A 10,095-nucleotide genomic window follows, 5' to 3' on the forward strand; every position below is an offset into this window, starting at 1 on the left:
ACTGAGATGCTAACCATGGGCCTCAAGGAAATAAGGACTTCAGTGGTATTTTGATCTGAGGCCTCCGTAGAGGGACTGCATGTGACTATATTGTCTACATACAGCAGAAGGGCACCCTCTTTTAGGTGTATTTCCTTTAGTTCCTTTCCTGCTGCTGCTAAGTTGCTTCAGTGTCCGACTCTGTGCGACCCCATAGATGGCAGCCCACCAGGCTCCCCCGTCCCTGGGATTCTCCAGGCAAGAACACTGGAGTGGGTTGCCATTTCCCTCTCTAATGCATGAAAGTGAAAAGTGAAAGGGAAGTCACTGAGTCATGTCTGACTCTTTGCAACCCCATGGACTGCAGCCTACCAGGCTCCTCCACTGATGGGATTTTCCAGGCAAGAGTACTGGAGTGGGGTGCCATTGCCTTCTTCGAGTTCCTTTCCTAGGGCCTGGGTAAACAAGTGTGGGCTGACCTAAAACCCCTGAGGCAATACAGTTGAGGTGTATTATTGCATTTGGCTTGAGTCAGGGGTTAGTCCACTCAAAGGCAAACAGATACTGTGATGAGGGATGAACTGGATGCAAAAGAAAGCATCCTTGAGGTTGAGCACAGTAAACCATTTAGTGTTCTCAGAAATTTTGATTAATATTGTTATAAGGATTGTCCACGAGGGGATATACTGTCATTTACAGCTCTAAGGCCTTGTACCATACTGTATCCCCCATTTGGCTTAATAATTGGCAGAATAGGAGCGCTTCATGGAGACTGGTAGGGTACCGAGAGGCGTGTCTTAAGAATTTACCTATGAGGGGTTGGAAGCCCTTTTTTGCTTCCAGCTTTATGGGGTATTATCTCTTGTTAGGGTAAGCAGCTTCTGGTCTAAGGCTAATTGTTATAGAGATTCCTTTGTCGCATAGTGAAGAGTCCCTGCCTGTAGAATATGGCTGGGAACAGGACCTTAGTATTCCAGCTGGTCTTAGAGTCAAGATAAGGGGCTACTTGGGGCCTCCAAACTGGAGTATGGCCCCGAGGGAGCTCAGAAAGTGGTGGGGTGGGACACTCAGGTACAACTAAAAAGGCATGTGAAGTCAACTGCTGGTCAAATTGGCAAGTGAGAACCCCAGTAAAGAAATGGGTGCGAGGCTTTCCATTAACACCGGTCACAGTACAGCTTTTGGAGGAGAGAGGCCCAGCATGAGAGATCCGGACAGGATAAGTGGCTCCCCTATCAATTAAAAAACGTATTTTCTTACCTGTCATGTCAAGGACCACCCAGAGCTCCTTAATAGAGATAGACTTCTCATTGGAGGGAATTACCAGGGCCCCCCACTGCCTCTGTCATCCATGATGGCATCTTGGGAGTGGGAGCCCCCCTTTCCTTTGGGACAGTCCCTCTTTCAATGTTTGTTTGCAGGCTGGGCATGGCCGTGGGGCCTCTTTCTGGCAATCTTGGTCCCAGTGGCCTGCTGACTTGCATTTGTAGCATTCCTCCTTGTTGGCCTTACCTCCAGACAGAAAGTTGGACTTTCTTGGCCCTCTTGGGTTGTCTTGAGGTCGAAAAGCAAGGCTGACAGCAATGGTTATCAGTTTTATGTGAGCCCTGGCCTGTCTTTTCTCATGTTGGTTTCTTTCTTCCTCCTCAGCTTGATTGCCATTATTAAATAGTCCAAAGTGTATCCTATTTCATTTTACTCAGTTGTGTCTGACTCTTCGTGACCAAATGACTATAGCCCACCAGGCTCTTCTGTCCGTGGAGTTTTCCAAGCAAGAATTCTGGAGTGGAGTGGGTTGCCATTTCCTCCTCCAGGGGATCTTCCCAATACAGGGATCAAACCTACGCCTTTTATGTCTCTTGCATTGGCAGGTGAATTTCTTTACCACTGTGTCACCTGGGAAGCCCACATACCCCAAAGGCCATGTCCAGCTCAGAGGAGTTGAGGCATGGGGGTTTGTGGGCCTAATTGTAACTTTTTAAGTTTCTTCCTAATATCAGGGGTAGAGAGACTGATAAAGTGCTGTCCTGACAGTGACTGACCTTCCCAAGTGGAGGGATCTATGTTGGTATACATCCTAAAACCCTCTACATCCTGCCTGTGGAAGAAGGCTGCATTTTCTTTTTCTTCTTGGGTCACTCCTTTAACCTTTCATAGTTAACTGATTTTTTGATATACTTTCTCATCCCTTCTAATACATATTGGATCATGGGTTTCCTGACTTCTGTTCCCACCCAGAAATTAATATGCTAAGAGGGTTTCTGATTTGGGACTGTGTCTCCACTCATAGCATAATGTTCGGGCTGGTCTCTAGCAAGCTGGTCAGCGTGCCTCCGATGTGCTGTTGAAGTTCTCTATTTTTCTCAAAAGTACAAAAAGGTAGCACTACTTGGACATCCTTCCAGTTAAATCATAGACCAGAGTGAGGGCATGAAACTCTTCAACAAACTTACTAGGGTTTTTGGAAAATTGGCCCAGTGTCTGTTTACATTGCACTAAGTCAGTTAAAGGGAAGGGCATTATGTCCTCTGATTGTTCCCTTCCCCTTTGCCACTTCCCTGAGAAGGCCTAATTTTGCTGATCCTGGGTTATAGGAAGCTCCACTGTGAGTTACCCTAGAGGGACTAGTCTCTCTTCGGATAATGGAGAGTATGGAAGGACATAGGGAGGTGGAGTTTGGGACAGATCAGTGGGACTGGAAGAAGTAGGGATACTGTCAGGAGTAGGGGGGGCTAGGTTTCCCCCTGAGAGATGGGAAAGCTTAGAAGGGGATCATCTAAAATGTTGGGAGAGTTTTCTGGTTCCCTAGGTTTTGAATTACAAGAGCCACATAGGGTGAGATTTGGGTAAATGACCATGAAAACCTGAATAGAGGGACCTTCAGTCCACTTTCTCATCCCATGGCAATAATGATCCAACTGCAGAATGGTATTATAATTTAAAGACCATTTTCAGGCCATTTTTCTCCATTCCCCAACCAAACACAACAGCACTCAAGTTTTTCCTTTCTTAGCGCTTCTATTTAAAATATTTGCATTTCTTAAGCATACACTCCGGAGGTGTTTCTTCTGGCTTGGAGGGGTACCCTCCCAAGTTGAGTAACCTGCAATCAAGAATCAGGCAGTTCTATTAGAAATGGAATCTGACATCCCAGAAACACTTACCAGGAGGCTTTAACCTGAAGGGGTTCAGGGCGTTCCCCAGTTTTCCTTTGAACCTGATAGGGTTTCAAGCATCCTCCACTTTCCATTGATTCCTGACCAGGTGTCTCTGGTCTTTCTTGGCACCTTGTACAGGTGTCTCCCCATGTGCCCAAGAGGGGATATTTAAACCAGTGGCAGACCAGTTGGTTGCCAGGACTTTCCTTAGGAGGGATCCCTTGTCTATCAGTTCAGTTCAGTCGCTCAGTTGTGTCCAACTCTTTGCGACCCCATGAATCGCAGCACGCCAGGCCTCCCTGTCCATCACTATCTCCCGGAGTTCACTCAGACTTACGTCCATCGAGTCTGTGATGCCATCCAGCCATCTCATCCTCGGTCGTCCCCTTCTCCTCCTGCCCCCAATCCCTCCCAGCATCAGAGTCTTTTCCAATGAGTCAACTCTTCACATGAGGTGGCCAAAGTACTGGAGTTTCAGCTTTAGCATCGCTCCTTCCAAAGAAATCCCAGGGCTGATCTCCTTCAGAATGGATTGATTGGATCTCCTTGCAGTCCAAGGGACTCTCAAGAGTCTTCTCCAACACCACAGTTCAAAAGCATCAATTCTTCGATGCTCAGCCTTCTTCACAGTCCAACTCTCACATCCATACATGACCACAGGAAAAACCATAGCCTTGACTAGACGGACCTTAGTCACCAAAGTAATGTCTCTGCTTTTGAATATGCTATCTAGGTTGGTCATAACTTTTCTTCCAAGGAGTAAGCGTCTTTTAATTTCATGGCTGCAATCACCATCTGCAGTGATTTTGGAGCCCCCCAAAATAAAGTCTGACACTATTTCCACTGTTTGCTCATCTATTTCCCATGAAGTGATGGGACCGGATGCCATGATCTTCGTTTTCTGAATGTTGAGCTTTAAGCCAACTTTTTCACTCTCCTCTTTCACTTTCATCAAGAGGCTTTTGCGTTCCTCTTCACTTTCTGCCATAAGGGTGGTGTCATCTGCATATCTGAGGTTATTGATATTTCTGCAATTTTGATTCCAGCTTGTGTTTCTTCCAGTCCAGCGTTTCTCATGATGTACTCTGCATAGAAGTTAAATAAGCAGGGTGACAATATACAGCCTTGACGTACTCCTTTTCCTATTTGGAACCAGTCTGTTGTTCCATGTCCAGTTCTAACTGTTGCTTCCTGACCTGCATACAGATTTCTCAAGAGACAGGTCAGGTGGTCTGGTATTCCCATCTCTTTCAGAATTTTTCCGTAGTTTATTGTGATCCACACAGTCAAAGGCCTCTACATAGTCAATAAAACAGAAATAGGTGTTTTTCTGGAATTCTCTTGCTTTTTCCATGATCCAGCGGATGTTGGCAATTTGATCTCTGGTTCCTCTGCCTTTTCTAAATCCAGCCTGAACATCAGGGAGTTCACAGTTCACGTATTGCTGAAGCCTGGCTTGGAGAATTTTGAGCATTACTTTACTAGCATGTGAGATGAGTGCAATTGTGCAGTAGTTTGAGCATTCTTTGGCATTGCCTTTCTTTGGGATTGGAATGAAAACTGACCTTTTCCAGTCCTGTGGCCACTGCTGAGTTTTCCAAATTTGCTGGCATATTGAGTGCAGCACTTTCACAGAATCATCTTTCAGGATTTGAAATAGCTCAACTGGAATTCCATCACCTCCACTAGCTTTGTTTGTAGTGATGCTTTCTAAGGTCCACTTGGCTTCACATTCCAAGATGTCTGGCTCTAGATTAGTGATCACATCATGATTATCTGGGTCATGAAGATCTTTTCTGTACAGTTCTTCTGTGTATTTTTGCCACCTCTTCTTAATATCTTCTGCTTCTGTTAGGTCCATACCATTTCTGTCCTTTGTCAAGCCCATCTTTGCATGAAATGTTTCCTTGGTGTCTCTAATTTTCTTGAAGAGATCTCTAGTCTTTCCTATTCTGTTGTTTTCCTCTATTTGTTTGCATTGATCGCTGAAGAAGGCTTTCTTATCTCTTCTTGCTATTCTTTGGAACTCTGCATTCAGATGCTTATATCTTTCCTTTTCTTCTTTGCTTTTTGCCTCTCTTCTTTTCACAGCTATTTGTAAGGCTTATGTATTATGATAAGCCTTCCTCAGTTCAATTCAGTCACTCAGTTGTGCCTACTCTTTATGACTCCATGGATTGCAGCACGCCAGGCTTCCCTGTCCATCACCAACTCCCAGAGCTTGCTCAAACTCATGTCTATTGAGTTGGTGATGCCATCCAACCATCTCATTCTCTGTCGTCCCCTTCTCCTCCTGCCTTCAGTCTTTCCCAGCATCAGGGTCTTTTCCAATGAGTCAGTTCTTTGCATGAGGTAGCCAAATATTGGAGTTTCAGCGTCAGCATCAGTCCTTCCAATGAATATTCAGAACTGATTTCCTCTAGGATTGACTGGTTTGATCTCCTTGCAGTCCAAGGGACTCTCAAGAGTCTTCTCCAACACCACATTTCAAAAACGTCAGTTCTTTGGCCCTCAGCTTTCCTTATAGTCCAACTCTCACATCCATGTATGACTACTGGAAAAACCATAGCTCTGACTAGACAGACCTTTGTTGGCAAAGTAATCTCTCTGGTTTTTAATATGCGGTCTAGGTTGGTCATAGCTTTTCTTCCAAGGAGCAAGCATCTTTTAATTTCTACTCTCTTGGGTATATTTATCATGACTGAGCATCTATAAAGTTTATAATTTGAGTTTCTGGGTTGTGGCTAGCTCAGTAGGCTGTCTATACTAGTGTGTAGGCTGCCAAGGCTTGGAATGGAGGGAGTTCAACAGATGCAAAGAGGAACCCTTGGAACCTAAATTGGCGTTGCTGCTGCTTGCTGCTGCTAAGTTGCTTCAGTCATGTCTGACTCTCTGCGACCCCATAGACGGCAGCCCACCAGGCTCCCCTGTCCCTGGAATTCTCCAGGTAAGAACACTGGAGTGGGTTGCCAATTCCTTATCCAATGCATGAAAGTGAAATGTGAAAATGAAGTCGCTCAGTCATGTCTGACTCTTAGTGACCCCATGGACTGCAGCCTACCAGGCTCCTCCGTCCATGGGATTTTCCAGGCAAGAGTACTATAGTGGGATGCCATTGCCTTCTCTGAAATTGGTGTTGGGCACTATGAAAGACAGTGAGGGATAAGGCTTGAGGACCAGCAGGCAGAGAAATTCTCATGATAGATTTCTAGGCAGTGAGGGAAGTGAGAGACTAGAGAGCAGAAGAACACTAAAGCTTTTGCCCTGTCTGTCTGGCAATTAAGAATTGGGAATCGTTTGATGATTTTGTCTGACACAGGCAACAGAGAGTTTGACAGTGGTAGAGACACAGTTTGGGAAACATGTCCAGGAAATCCTTCCCTAAAAGGGCACAGAGATAGGAAGTGAGAAAGAGGCCTTGTTGTGCAAGTAAGGTGAGAAAGAAAAGCATAGTGGAGGGTTCTATATGGGACAGTGAGAGAGACCCTGTGGGCTCCTTCACAGCTGGAAATCACATTTCCACCAGGTCCCAAAGGACCATGTCAGTTGTCACCCAAACCTTATTTGAATCTGCACAACCTAGGGGGATGCCCTGGCACCCCCAATGTTAGGGGGAGCCATAAGGTTGTGGACAGACAGAGGTTATGCCCTGTGGGTCCTGAAAAGAAAGTAAAGCAGAAAGCAAGAGAAAGAAAGCAAAAGTGAAAGTCAGAGGCCTCAAGCTGCAGCTGGGCAAAGTCCATGGTTCACCTTGACCTCCCAGGTTTCAGCACCGAATGTGATCTCAGGTGGCCTCTGCCTGCAGCAGCTTGAAGCAGGGTTTAAGTTCCTGGCCAGAGATTGAAGTTGGGTTACAGTGGTGAGAGTGCTGAGTCCTAGCCACTAGACCACTGGCCAATAACAAGGCCCTGGCCCTTTGGCTTTGCAGAAGAGAATTCCCACAAAGATGAAAATTAGTGAAACAAGTAAAGTGTTTATTAGGAGGAAAAAAAGAGTACAGTTCATGTGGATAGCCACCTGGGCAGACTCAGAGAGTTGTACCCTCATGGTAGTCTAAATCACTTATGTGGGCATTTCTTCTGGGTTTTCTTTAGCCAATCATTTTGAATTGCCTGATTCTTAGTCCATATTTGGTACATCACAGGATCCTCCCATGTGTGCTTATGAATCTCTGAAAGTGAAATTGAAAGTGAAGTCGCTCAGTCATGTCCGACTCTTTGTGACCCCATGGACTGTAGCCTACCAGGCTCCTCCCTCCATGGGATTCTCCAGGCAAGGGTACTGGAGTGGGTTGCCATTTCCTTCTCCAGGGTATCTTCCCGACCCAGGGATTGAACCCGGGTCTCCTGCATTCCAGGCCACCAGATCGCATCTCTAAGCCAAGAAGAATTCCAGTGCAAAAGCCTGTGGGTATGCTTTTTTGACCTCCAAGGAGCTTTCTAGTTAGGAAGGTCTCCCTGACTTAGAGAATGAGGAATATGTGGTCTCTTATCTGGGCAGGGCCTTGCCTCTCTCTCGATTGTCTTTCTATTGATATTTTGGAGTTTCCATAGGGAATGAACTCCAATTATTCACCCAGTGGGGATGGGCACATCTACCTCCTGCCTCAATCTGACATTGGAAACATGCCTCCAGGTTGAAGCTTTTTCACTCTGAACCCCACTAGGCCCATTGCCTGCTAAAACAAAGATATCGACATTCTCTGTGGATTTGAACAAGATCCACAATCTTGTAACATAATTTTTAAAATATCATGATACAACCAAAATTATTCTGCACGTGAAGGACCACAAATGTTTCAACTAGCACAGGAAAGGATGATCAATAAATGCCCAAATAGAGAGAACACATATGACAGAATTATCCTACAGAGATTTTAAGCCAATCGTTATACAAACGCTCAAACAATCAAGAACACTCTTAAATGCTAAAAACAGTCTCTTAAGAAATAGACAACATGAAGAAGTAAATGCAGACTTGAGAACTGAAAATCACAATGACCAAAATGAGAAGCTCACTGGCTGGACTCAGTGGCAGACAGAGCAAAGTCAGTGAACTTTGACTTCTGTTGTTCTTGTGACCCCGTGGACTGTAGCCCACCAGACTCCTCTCTCCATGGAATTTTCCAGGCAAAAATACTGAAGTGGGTTGCCATTTCTTTCTCCAGGGGATCTTCCTGACCCAGGGATCAAACCCACATTCTCCTGTAAGTCTCCTGCATTGCAGGAGGATTCTCTACTGCTGAGCCACTGCCGGAAGCACAAATTTTTACTTACTTCAATAAAATTTATCCAATCAGAAAACTCAGAAAAAAGGTTGGAATAAAGTGAACAGGATCCCAGGAACTTGTGAGATAACAACAGAAAGCCCAATAGAAAGGTCAGAAATTAATAAAATGGATACAGAAAAACTGTAGATAAAATCAATGAAACCAAAGACTGATATTTTGAAGAGATCAATAAAAGCAAACCTCTAGGAGGACTGAGATAGTACAGAGGAGATAAGACACAAATTACCAATATTAGGAATAAGTGAAAAAGAGGATATTACTACAGACTTCACAGGCTTTTGTTAAGCCTACACTACAAACTACACATAACTTGGATGAAATGGACTAATTTCTCAAAATCCAAGAGCTATCAAACCTCCACGAAAACAGAAAACCTGTATTGACCTGTAAGTATTAAAGAAATTGAATTTTTTAGTTAAAATCCTTCCAAAAAAGAAATCTTCAGGTCCAGATGGTTTCATGGGCAAGTTATACCAAATATCAATTCTGAACACACTCTTCCAGAGAATAAAGCGAAGGAAATATTTCCCAACTCATTTTAAGAGTCTGACATTGCCCTGATACCAAAATCAGACAAAATTAGCATACACAAAAAGTACATATCACTATTGTTCAAGAATATAAATATGAAAACGATCAAGCAAATATTAGCAAATTATAGGAAAAAATATATAAAAAGCACAATACACTGTGACCAAAAGCAGTTTATTTAGCTTGGGAATGCAACTGATTCAATATTCAGAAATCAACCTATGTAACTCATTATATAGTAATAGTCTAAAGAAAAAAAACAACCCCACATGATTATATCAATAGATGCAGGAAAAGAATTTGACAAATTTCAACATCTATCCCTGATAAAAATTCTCAAGAAACCAAGAATAGAAGGTATGAAATGGTGAATTACAATAAAAAAAATATGTATTCATTTCATTCTCTTTCCTGGCACAAAGCTAAAACCCTTGGAATTTCCTGTGATGAGAGCTATGAAGGTTTCTTTTGTTATGTTAATGAGATGACTTGTGGAAAGCACCTAGGGAAGGGAAAGGGGCTGGTTGCCAGGAGAACCAACCATGTGATTAGAAGGTTGGAACTTTCAATGCCACCCCCAGATTTCTGGGAAGGTGAGAAGGGCCTCCAGGTTGGCTTCAGTTGTTGATGGCCAGTGATTTAATTAATCATGCTTGTGTAATGAAGTTTTCATAAAAACCCGAAAGGACAGAGTTCAGAGAGTTTCCTGCTTGGTGAGCACGTGGATATTCAGGGAGAGGGTACAGCCCTGTCTACATACTTTGCCCTATGCAATCTTGCTTTTGGCTGGTCCTGAGTTACAGCTTTTTATATATAAATTGGTAATCTAGTAAGTAAAATGTTTCTTTGAATTCCATGAGCTGCTCCAACAAATTAATCAAACCAAGGAGGAGGATGTCGGAACCTCAAACCTGTAGCTAGTCAATCAGAAGCAAAGGTGACAATCTTGTAATTGACATCTGAAATGGGTGGATGGGAGGGCAGTCCTGTTAGGCTGAGCAACCTGTGGCATCTGACAGTATTCAGGTAAATCACTTGAGTTGACTCATAGGACACCCAGCTAGAGTCAGAACTACTTGGTGGTATAGAAGAAAACACACACGTTGAAATTGGGTGTAGAATAGTAGAAGGAAATCT

Source organism: Oryx dammah, unplaced genomic scaffold (assembly GCF_014754425.2).
Source record: "Oryx dammah isolate SB20612 unplaced genomic scaffold, SCBI_Odam_1.1 HiC_scaffold_9, whole genome shotgun sequence".
In the NCBI taxonomy this organism is placed as follows: domain Eukaryota; kingdom Metazoa; phylum Chordata; class Mammalia; order Artiodactyla; family Bovidae; genus Oryx; species Oryx dammah.